The sequence below is a fragment of the Haliotis asinina genome, chromosome 14, assembly GCF_037392515.1.
Source record: "Haliotis asinina isolate JCU_RB_2024 chromosome 14, JCU_Hal_asi_v2, whole genome shotgun sequence".
NCBI classification, from domain to species: domain Eukaryota; kingdom Metazoa; phylum Mollusca; class Gastropoda; order Lepetellida; family Haliotidae; genus Haliotis; species Haliotis asinina.
In genome coordinates this window covers 53728708-53741701 of record NC_090293.1, presented here as the reverse complement: position 1 = coordinate 53741701, position 12994 = coordinate 53728708, and the positions used below count along the sequence as shown (strand labels likewise).

The 12994-nt window shown below is 39.4% G+C and overlaps 1 pseudogene; it reads right to left on the bottom strand.

Moving 5' to 3' along the window:
- Nucleotides 1-5259: 5259 nt before the first annotated feature.
- On the bottom strand, nt 5260-7493 carry LOC137260893 (gustatory receptor for sugar taste 64a-like; annotated as a pseudogene).
- Nucleotides 7494-12994: the final 5501 nt, after the last annotated feature.

Here is a 12994-nt window from a genome sequence, read left to right as displayed (position 1 = left end):
TGCTGATGACTGATCAATCAACATCATTGCATCTGGAGTTTCATTGTCTAGAGCTTTGATGATGTCATGGTGTCCACGCAAGGAGGGAAGTTTCAGTCGAATGTCCACATCTGTTTTGACATTTCCTGCAGGTTATTGACTTGAAGAAGCTGACTTAAACAAGAAAACACAACCTTCTCTTATTTGGATGTAAACGTAAATTGGAGACAGGTCTATAATGCTTCATCACGGGCGGTATAGAAGAAGCTGAGACCTCTGCCAGAGCCTCTTTAAGTGACGTCGCTGGGGCGTAAGTTCGCGGAGCTCATCACTACACCATGGAGAGTTAGGCCTCAGTGTTGTGACCTTCGTCTTTGTGGGGGCATGTTTATCATTGTGTGAAAACCGCTGATGTAGACAGCCAAAAGTTCATCCAGTGAACCATTTGTGAGCTGTAGGAATTCACTGGATTCCATATCCTTGATAAACTACTGGGTAGAAATAGCACTGAATATACGGAAGGTAGATGGTTGTCTCTTTAACTCAGGTTTGACACCGCAGAGGTCACAGATTATTGCAAAATGATCTCCAGCTGAGTTACCGTTCTTGTTACAGAATCCAGGATCAGCTACCACAGGATCACTACTGTGTGTGGTAATGAACACATCTAGCGTGTGGTCGTGGATATGTGTGGGTCCTGTAACATGCTGTACAAGACCATGAGCGTCCAGCAGACAAGGGTCCTGCTCTGTATCAGGATGGAAATATCGCCTTTAATGATAATTTCCTGAGGAATGAGATCTAAGCTCGTAAACCCTTTGATGAAATCGAAAATGTATTATGAAAAACACTGCAATGTACGTGTTTTATCAGCAAAATGACATTGTAACAATGGACAGTGATGCAGTGATGACCATTACAGAGGGTTCCTGCCATGCTGGAAGGTCAAGGCCATTCCACACAACGGTCAGTTTGCCAATATTCCAGCAGCACGAAGTTGTCTTGTCACTGGGAATCGGTTCATGCGATGACCCAGTGATGTGACCTCATGCTGCGATGCCCATCCGTGTAAACGACCGATGTCGCTGTATCGTTGAGTTTCTGTCAGTGTTTTCATTCTCTTGTCGTCTATAGTGGCTTAAAGCAATGCATGCAGAGTACCAATCCATACGGCTTTTTCATAGCATACAGTCATAGGCCTTTTTTTATAGCCTACAATCATAGGCTCCAGCACAAAATGATACACAATTTCACACTGCACATGCATTTCATGTAGGGTGAGTGTTACTAAATCCCTACAGACGTGAATGTAAGGTTACGTTTTCTTCAACGTTTTTTTTTCCAACACAAATTTTCCAAATTGTATGAATTGCAACTTCTTGAGTTTATTTTACGACACTTCGGGGCTTATCCTAGCCCCCTCATCAGGTTGAGCTGAACTGAACAATAAGGCATAACCCCCTGTATGCCACAGGGACATATACATGTATATGTCCTTCCTATTCCACATATTCCACGCACATATACATACATGAATTCTGCAGAAAATTCCTTGTTTCTTGCTACCATCCACTATTATCTCAGACCAAGATAAAGTGCTTAAAATTGCCTTTCAAAACAGGCTTCATGGTATATGTCGCCATTATTCACACTATACAAAATCGCAATTCAGAGAGTTATTTGCTGTATGTTTTGAAATGTGAAAATCGGATAAATACTGTGCGTACTGAATTTCACAAAAAAACATATTAATGATCACTGATACCAAGTTATAACGTAACCAGTAATGATAAATTCGGAAACGTCGCCGATGAACCCAGTATCGGTTGGGGTGTTTTCGAAAATACACTTACACGAAAGACAAAAGTGCGCTTTCAACCATACTGGATAGTGTTTAAAAAATCACGTTTCGAGAAGGCAGGTATTGAGACGCCTATTACATTACGTCTATTCCATAGTCAGCTGCGACAAATGGATCATTGAAAACCATAAGTGCAAATTGCCCCTTTGTTCCTGTGACGTACAGTACTCGATACGTTGGGACTGATATTGCAGTCATATGAACAGGATAATAAACATCGATTTGATTCAACCTGATAGACAAAACTGATAACATTAATGAAAATGATCTATACAGTTTATGAAATGTATAGGAAGGAAATGTCTTGTTCATTAATGTGTTTGTGTCGTTTTATAGACAAAACAGTTATTACAATACAGTTTGTCAAAAACGTTTTATGATTCATTATCATTGTTTTCGATGATACAATCAGTTCAAATTAGATTGAAACATATTGTAACTGAAATATCTAACTGAAACAATATATATTCAAAACTTGTTTAAGTGTTGAAGTCTGGAATAGGACTTTTACACATTGAGTGGAAATTACGTTAGCTATATACGAATCAGCAAAACAGTGTCGTCTTTTTCCGAAGTCACAAAATGCAGAAAACATGCCATGACGTCAACTACAATGTCGCATTATTTTCAGTTATTTCATTACATTTGAAGATGTATCTGTTACGCCGTTAAAACTAATCAAAATACATCTACACAAACAGGAGAGTATGGGAATTTTAAGAACTAAATTATGTATCGGATAGGGCCACCCAAATCGCTATTACATGTTTTCTCGTGTAGTATATTGGCATCTTTTCTTAATATAAATTGTGAAACTACCAAAAGGTATCCACTCACATTGGAGACCTTTGTATTGGAATAGTTCGGTTCACGATGAACAAAACATAACAGAAATATACTGTCCGTATCCGGCATCATCCCGCTAGTCCGCTCCCGCTAGACCGCGAATGATTATGTGTGCCGGTAGTCCGCGATGTGGCTGTTCCAGTCTCATTACTCCCTCCCTACTCTAATATCATTACTCTGCAATGCTTTGATAGACGGTAAGTAGAGTCATGGAATTTACGGCGGGTGGTATGTTATTTTTATGATTTCCGGTAAAGATGAGTATGTTTTGTTACGTACAGATCAGTCTCAGCAGTGTTATAATAGATACCCTATCATGGAATTTACGGCGGGTGGTATGTTATTTTTATGATTTCCGGTAAAGATGAGTATGTTTTGTTACGTACATTTCATTTTCATTACTCTGCAATGTTTTGTTAGAAATCATGGAGAGGGTTTAAAAAGCGACAATGTTCGGATATTGTCAGAAATCCGAAATAATGGAAAGACAGGTTGGATTTGTGACGGGTGCTAGAGGAAACCAGGTTGCAGTTTTGGACAACTATATTTTCTACAAATCGAAAATTCAGAAAGATGGGTTGAGGTGGTGTTGTGGCAAACCGTCAGAGACAGTTGGAGTCAGGACAGTCTGCTCCTCGACGTCGCCGACGTTATGATGACATTGACAATCGCCTTGAAAGATTAGGACTTGAGTACATGCTATGTGAGCGTAGCCTGGCTTCGTACTTGGGTGCTATTGGACACACGATGGACAGTGTGTACCGAAGATGAGATTGAAACGTCAATAAAAGCTTATGTAAAAGGAGTTAAGTGGTCATGTGAAAATGTGAAATAAATGGTGATATAATACAGACTAGTTTTTTTGGGTTTTTTTGTTCCTTTTAATTTAGTTTTCCTTATCCGAGGTGTTGTCTGCATTAATCAGTTGTAGCGGTAACAGAGGGAGTAAATTATTAAAACAGCACAGCAGCTTAGCGGGCTAGCGGTACTGAATTACGTCATTTACCCGTCGCGGACTAGCGGGTAGCGGCCTAGCGGGGTGGAGTCCCGTATCCACAGCAAATTCTCTCCATGGGATCTGAGTTTCATTGACCTAATGTAAAGCATAGAGGAGTTATGCCCCCTTATCTTTATACGTGCATGACCTCTCTGTCGACGTTTGACCTCATAGAAGAAAATCCATTTTTGACATTTACTTGCGGGTCAGTTTTGATTTTTTGAGAAAGACGTTATGCATTAGCATATAAATCCATTTCATATACACCTACGTCGTTCAGATATCAAGCTGTATTTTCTTCGCTCACACAAATGAGCAAATTAAAAATATCGTGCTTTTATTGGTGATAGTTCATCATCTGTGAGCGGTCTTCATGATGTGGGAAAGTCCAGAATGAAACATCCTGTCATAGAGTCAAACGTATATGAAACCAAGGAAGTATACCGTTGTATAGATTCTACAATTTTAAATTCCTCGGGCATAATTTAAGACCGGTTGGCTTCTTATAGACACTGGAGAATATTGGACAAAATGTTTCCAGGACTTTTTTCTTGTAATAAGTAGCAAAAGTAGAGGGGCCGGTTTGGGATTTTCCATTGTTTCATGGATATTTTTGCAAGAGTGAAGCCATACCCATCTGTCAGAAAGGGCATCCAGGGGAAACCTCGTGCAACTATATATGATCCACTCTAAACTGTTCGATCGTCAATGTCCGAGTCTGTAGTGACAGTTTAAAGTGATAAGATTCTACCTGTTACCGGTTCCGAGGCTTTGCCTTTCAGTTTGAAAACTTCTACGATTCATAGTGACAATATGGAATCTGTTGTGTAGGAACTTCCATGAAGCAATGTTACAGCGCATTGCGTAATATCTACAGCACATATATTCGATAAGGACAATTCAGTAAGGTCAAATTTACGACTGTGGAACAGTCAGGATGTACAGGGTGAATCTATCATTGACTAAATAAAAGAAACTGAAAGAAATTAATTTGTTTAGCAACAAGATTATAATGAATTAAGAAACAAATATGATACATTCACATTTATATGTACAGCTAGACCTACGGATGGTGACACAATTTCCAGCACTACCGTTACTTCATATAAGTCTCTGTGATCAAGATTTTCATATATAAATAACTGTTCCAATGATCTCGATACTGGACAAAGTGACATTGTTTTGTCTAGTCATGTTCACATCATCGGTAACACAGATAAACCAGGAATAAAAACATCCTGAGACACCACTTCTTACTCCATTCAATGATTATTAATGAGGATCGGTATACATGTATATCTTGCAGGAAAGTTTGAAATCTGGATATTGGTAAACTGTGTCCCCTGTCTGTATCGTATTGCTATGGATAGGCACACATTATAAATGAGACGCAAGCTTTATATCCTTGTCTGTGATATTCCAGTTCTTTAACTGTCCTTTGTCGACAGCTTTTATAGTCCAAAACCTAGCATTAATGTTTAACTTGTTTCAGTCACGACTCGGTTGAAAAACAGACAAGAAATAATTACAAACTATCTCACTGCATAACGAAGGGCTCATGTAACAGGTGGTCGAACTATATTGCCGTAGAGTTTCCATCTTGTCGACATCCACCAGTTGATTCCGGTTTAAACTGGATCACAATGAAAACATAGGTGAGGAGGGTACCGATGATCTGTGTGAACAAAGAAACATTTATTGTTAGTTACCGATGATCTGTACACACAAAAAGCACTTGTTATTATTTCTATTACTTTTCCAAGGCAACACTCAAACATGTTTTCAGCTTTATGATAATGGTATTTAAATAGTGGAAACTGGACAAGACAAGGTATGAAAATGTATCAATATTAAATCAACGAATGTGACCACAGATCCTGTTCGTCACGTCTGTCGGGTTGTCACTAAGCAACTAAATGTAAGGATAAATACATATATGACAGAGGCCATGGATGCATATTATATCATCTGAGAACTATTCTATATTGCATACTTACAAATATCATGGTGGAGGTACTTGCATTCAACCTACTGTGAGGATCGTGTCCTTCGTGATGGTCATGAGGCCTATAGCACTGATTCCGATCTGACGTTGAGACAACTTGTTGGTGAACAGAGTGGCCTAGATGTACAGATCGTAAGATAAACATTCAAGTGACACTAGACAACGTAAACATTTCATCACAACGTATCATACAATGGGTAGCTTTCTCAACGAAGAGACAAAACGGTATGTGTGTTAATTACCTCATCTAGCCGTTTTGTTCATAAAATAACTATGTTTGCACGAATGTAACGTCATCAAAGACAAGCATCACTTGTAAAGTGTTCTTACAACCCAATTATTTAAAACGTCAATTCATTTCGTTGTTGATAAGCACAGTTATTGACATGCGCAATGCTGTCATACCAATGAGACATGTTTGTCATTCATCGATTGTTCCCCATTGGCTAGTAAACGTTAGTAATCAAGTAACATTGACGTTGAAAACAGATTGGCTTCGCTTGTCCGGCATGAGGTGACAGTAAGCGTGAACTCTTTGTGCATGAAAGTCAGTGTACTCGAGGTTGGAATATTTTCTACATTCTACATTTATAAATCAGTGTTGACATATTCAGAAATTCGGGTCATAGAATCTACGCTGAACAAACATCTGCATATAATTAACACATCTAATCAAGTCAAGAAGACTTGTCATCCAGTTGACATTGACAACTGTTTTTCTTACCAGGTCAATTACGTACTCGATCTGGCATATTTCTCCCAGCCACGTCATGCAGAATATTCAGAGGTTGATGTGCCTGTACACACAGATATATATATATATATCACAAATACACATAATATATATACATATATATATATATGGTATACATGATGAAGAAAATGATTGTAATTATTACAATAGCTGAAAATGGTCACTTTTTTGTAAATACTTGGCGTTATCACTACATGTGTTTTGAAAGAATGTACGAGACAACAGAATTCACTTTGTTTCTGCAACAATAATTATCAGTGCACTTATTATATTAAAATACAGTGGAAGCTGTCATTCTTTGAAGCTATCACTGCACTTATTTGGCTGTCATTCTACATTTATAGTACATTTTTCTTCATTTAAAAGCTCTGCGTTTCCGGATGTTGGCATGAAATGAACGCCGTCTAATCTGTCTAATGTGTATTGTCATCAATTGATTCTGCGCTAATTTTATCTTAGTTCAGTATACTTGCATAAACAATTGAATCGTGAAACACGTTCACCTGGGTACGTCTAATGAACAGTACATGAAGGAAAGCCCAGACATGTCCAACCATAGAATCAATGTCTGATCTTTCAGTACTATTTTTCTTTTCATACTGCGTTATTTTCTGCATTATGTGTGTCATTGCACACCTTTACAATAATATTCTAACCCTTACCGCTTTATACAATCTGGCACCAGCATAGGTGAGAGCGATGAGATGCATAATAGACGTGCACACAGCAAATGAGGTGACAGCCATGTTCGTAAAAGACTTGTCCTGGTTGATGATGCTGTACAGACAGAAACATACAGCGAGGAAGGAGCTGACGTACCCAGCCGCCACGTGTCTGGACATGAGGGAACACACATGTTCCACCAGGTCTGTTAAGGATACATGATAACTTCGAATGTCCTCAATATCCTCTTCTTTGACAGATCCTTCAGAAGCTCTTGACAGCCTCACTGTGCAATTATCATACTCACACGTAAGAAAGAGGGAGATGGACAAGAATAGAGTAAGGAGTGGTTTAGTAGAATGCTACAGCAAATTGTTATGGAAGACATAATTAGTACAGGCCAAAATAAAAAAGTGGAATTGTCACCTTTCATTTTAATAAATAATCCGGTGGCCATACCAGTTGAAGCCGCGAGGAACGTAATGCATGCACATGTCCACTTCACCCTCTTCCTCAGTCTCGTTGCTGAAACGACGCCACTGTCAAACTTCAGCCGTACTTCTTTAAGACGTTCACAGAATCTGCGAACTTTGCTGTGGATGTTGGTACTAAGACTCCAAAAGGCTATAAATAAGAGAGTGACCATGTGGTTTACGATAGTAACACTTGCGTCGTTGAAAGATTTAGCTCCGATATACAACAGAATCATCTGGATACAGTTGAGAATGTTAAATATGCACACCATAAGAGAATATATCCGTGAAGAAACTGTCCAACCGTTGCAGCATTTTTCAGACTTCGGCTGCTGATAATCCCATGACAAACCGGACAATGCTACCACTCTCTGGATACTTGTCAGTGTGTCCAGTACATTATCTGTTTCAATGGACGTACCCACGGCATTCTTGATAACCTTAGACATCTTCCACACCCTGGCTAACAAACATGTGATGAATAATCACACTGCACATTCAGCTCGTACCGTTCTCAACTCACTGTGCGATGCCGGTTTTTCGTGGCGACGCATTAGTTATGTGACAAACGTTCCAATATGCTCTGGCACCCATGACGAGCCACCTCCTCGTGGTTGGTGCTGGGTAACGCCAAGAGCTCGCCGACACCCCCGTAGTGGACCCGGGGGCATTTTTGGTCCACTAACCCGTTTGCCATGGGTTGCGGCCCTGTGTCGTTGGAGGAGGGGATCCTGGTGGTTGAGGGCAATGGGAGCAAGACCAGTGTTCCTATTGCTCAACACACCACTTCGGCCCTGACTTCACCTAGACGGGAGGTTGAATGGGCCCGGTTCAACCAATCGGCTGGTCACGCCATGCCCTGAGCATTACTGTATGTAATGTTACACAAAATTTTGAGAATCGTAAGATGTATATTATTAGGTCTTGGCCGATTTTTGGATCTTCTGAATTTCACATTTTACTAATTCATAGTTTTGCCTAGAGTCGTATGCCCAGAAGGCGGTGGCTCATGGGCCAATCTGGTGGAATTATTAATGTTTTCATTCTTCTGCTGGAGTATGTCATCCGAGTATCCTTGGTGCTGTAAGCTGGAGGCCCGCTTACTTTAGCATTGTCCTTGTGATACTCCGTGGTGGGTGGGGAGCTCGGATGATGAACCATTTAAACTAACCATGGCTTATGAGAACCCAACAAAAAAAAAAAAACCGTCCACTTGATATTGACCCTGTTGATACTCACCATAGACCGTCTGCATCGATTGAGTATTGGCCGCGTTTCATTGTCATTGGGACTCCTGACAAGACACCATTGAAGTTGAACCCCTTTGCTGTATCCAAGGGTATTCAAGGTAGTGCAGGGGATGTGAAGAACATAAGACGCTTACGTTCAGGTGCCCTGTTAGTAGAGTGCGGAAAAAAGCAACAAGCAACTGAACATCAAATCTTTCGTGGGCATTCCGGTCACGGATTCTGCACAGAAAACCTTGAATTCAAGGAAAGGTATCGTTAGAGATCGAGACCGATTGTTTGATGATATGTCGGAACTTGATATAGGATCTGAAATGAAGGATCAAGGTGTACTCTACGTCAAGTGCTTTTCAACTCGGAGAAACAGTGAAACCATCAAAACGAACACCTATCTGTTTACTTTTTCATGTCCTAATGCTCCCAAATCAGTGAAGGCAGGCTATTGTAACATTCCAGTTGATACCCACATCCCCAACCCGCTCAGATGTTTTAAATGCCAGAAATATGGACACGGCGTAAATACTTGCACATTGTCTGTTGTGTGTGCTCACTGTGGTGAGAAGACACACACAACAGAAGATTGTGACAGTGATTATAAAAAATGCACCAATTGCTCAGGCGACCATTCGTCATTTTCTAAACAGTGTCCTATTTGGAAAGAGCAAATGGAGATCAATAAAATAAAATTTACACAAAATGTCTCTTTTTCTGAGGCCAAAAAACTGGTAAAGAGACCTGAACTTTCGGAAAGTTATGCTACAGTAGCAAAAATATCATCGGGGTGTAGAATCTAAAACAACATCAACCACAGGGTGCCAAACTACCTTGACTTGGGTCAGTTGTGATCCTTTGTGCACTGCTATATCATCACAGACTGAGGAATCACTTCCTAGTACATCAAAGTCTTCTTCTGATCACAAATCATCATCTCAGTCACACTCAAAATCTCAATCGACAGCTGATAGTCAACAAACTGCTTCAAAACAACAAAGTGGCAGAGCTCCTAAAGGGTCACAGAACAAAATTCAACTATTTAATAAATACGGGTCTCTTGAAGACATGGACGTTTCCGAAAACGTCCATTCTAGGGCACATAGCTTGTCGCCCTCCAAAAGAGTGTGGGGTAGATCCCCAATAAATCCCCCTAAAAGATAGTTTATTCCTATAATATTATACAGTGGAACTGCAGAGGACTGAGGACTAATTTACCTGAATTACAGCTATTAGTCCAAGATTTTACACCGATATGTCTCCAAGAGACATATTTAAAACAAACAGATACATTTGACCTTCGTCCATTTAATGCATATCATTGTTTTGCACCTCCGGGTGATAAGGCCACTGGCGGATCATCCGTTCTTGTCAGACAAAACGTTATTCAAAGCCCTATTTCACTTAATACTAATATGCAGGCTGTTGCAGTGAGAATTACGTCACATGTAGCGTTTACGCTATGCTCTCTTTATATTTCGCCGTCTTCGACGTTTGCCAGAACTGATCTTCAAGCTCTATATGACCAGCTCCCGAAGCCCTGTATTATAATGGGAGATTTAAATGGGCACAACTCACTCTGGGGTAGTGTAACTACAAACACTAAAGGTAAGTTATTGGAGGATTTTTGTTCTGACAATGATTTATGTATTTATAATGATGGTTCCAGCACATACTTACACCCTGGTACAGGGACCTATTTTGCTCTCGACTTGTCACTGACAAATTCTGAACTACTAAATGGATTCGAATGGTCAGCCCACGATGACCTCTGTGGAGGTGACCATTTTCCTACTGTATTAAAAGCTGTAACTCTATCTGTTGTTCCTCCATCATCAAGGCGAAATTTTAAAAAGGCTAACTGGACTTTGTATGAAACACTGTGTGCTGAAAAACTTCAACCTTGGCGTTTTATCGACGTTCCCGATGCTATTAAATGCTTTTCTGATGAACTGAATTCCATAGCTGATGAGTGTATACCAAAGTCCTCTGTAGTTCCACACATAAGAAAACCATGGTTCAACGATGAGTGCAAACAAGCTAGGAAGGCAAGGACAAAAGCAGAACACTATTTCCGTCGCCATCCTATGGTGCATAATTTAAATAAATTTAAAATTATAAATGCTAAAGCGAGGCGTACTTTTAAACAGAACAAACGCCAATCTTGGCAAAATTATGTTTCTAAAATAACTTCTCGGACACCCATGTCCAAGGTATGGAACATGGTTCAGAAAATTAAAGGTAAAGGTACTAAATCTACAGTCCATCATCTTAAACATGGAGATCAGTTACTTACTGATATATCAGATATCGCAAATAAACTGGGCGAAACCCTCGCTAAGCACTCTTCCTCCTCTAACTATTTACCTAAATTCCAGCAGTATCAAAAACAACAAGAAAAGAAAACTATTAATTTCAACTCAGATAATGGGGAAGATTATAATGAAACATTTTCTATTCATGAACTCCATACTGCTCTTGATCAAGCTCATGATACTGCTACAGGGGCTGATAACATACATTATCAACTCCTGAAGCATTTACCAGAATCCTGCCTAGAAACTCTTCTAAATATTTTTGATGATATTTGGACTGTACTCCCTCATGGCGTGACGCCATAGTAGTACCAATACCTAAACCTGGACGTGATCATACGGATCCGTCCAATTATCGACCTATTTCACTAACTAGCTGTGTTTGTAAGACCATGGAACGCATGATAAACAATCGACTTGGTTGGTACTTGGAAACAAATAACCTTATCACAGATGTACAGTGTGGTTTCCGGAAAAACAGAAGTACTGTCGATCACTTAGTGCGACTGGAATCATTTGTTAAAAAAGCACTCATTAACAAACAACACGCTGTGTCTATCTTTTTTGATCTTGAAAAAGCATATGACACTACTTGGAAGTATGGCATTCTGAGAGATTTACATGATTTAGGTTTGCGAGGTCGTTTGCCTGAATTTAAAAGCAAATTTGTAAATAACAGACAATTTCAAGTCCTAGTGGGTTCTACCCTGTCTGATCATTATAATCAGGATCAGGGTGTTCCACAAGGCAGTATTTTGTCTGTCACACTTTTTAGCATAAAAATAAATAGCTTATCAAAATTTTTAAACGATTCAATTGATGGATCGTTATTTGTGGACGATTTTAATATTTCTTGTCGTGGTAAAAATATGCATACTATTGAACTGCAGCTGTGTTTAAACAAAATAAATAAATGGTGTCTTGAAAATGGCTTCAAATTTTCTAAATCAAAAACTAATTGTATACATTTTTGTAGAAAATATAAACCACATAAAGACCCAGAACTATTTCTAAATGGCACCCCGATCAAAGTTGTCAAGGAGGCTAAGTTCTTGGGACTTATTTGTGATTCAAATTTGACCTTTTAAGTCCTTAAAAGCCAAATGCTTGAAGGCTCTCGTTTTATTAAAGGTTGTTTCTAATTCAAAATGGGGAGGGGATCAGACTACCCTCCTTCACTTATATAGATCACTCGTGCGATCGAAACTTGATTACGGCTCCTTCGTATATGGTGGAGCTTGTCAAAGCAACCTAAAACTACTTGATCCTGTGCACCACCAAGGTCTAAGACTTTGCCTCGGTTCTTTTATAACTTCTCCTATCGACAGCCTGTACGTCGGGGCAGATGAGCCTTCTCTCAACCAACGCCGTATAAAACTATCTTTACAGTACATTACAAAATAAGCTTCTAATGAGTCTAATCCTGCATTTAATTGTGTCTTTAATCCTCTTTATGAGGATTTGTATAACAAAAAGTCTTCCCTTGTTCCTCCTCTTGGGCTCAGAATAAAGCCATTTCTTGCTGCTTCTAGTATTGAGTTGGAAAATATAGCTCCTTCACGACTTCTTTCTTATCCTCCTTGGCAATTGGTTAGGCCACAAGTCGACCTAACATTAACATCATTTAAAAAATCAGAAACAAATGACTTACAATATAAACAAGAATATCATCAATTAAAACATAAATATTGCAATTACAAACCCCTATTTACAGATGGATCCAAGGACGGTGGCGCAGTGGCTTGTGCCACTGTCATTGGATTCAGAACAATATCTTCTAGATTACCAGATAATAGTTCTATTTTTACAGCTGAAGCTAACGCCATATTAACAGCTTTCAAATATATTCAAAGACACTCTAAA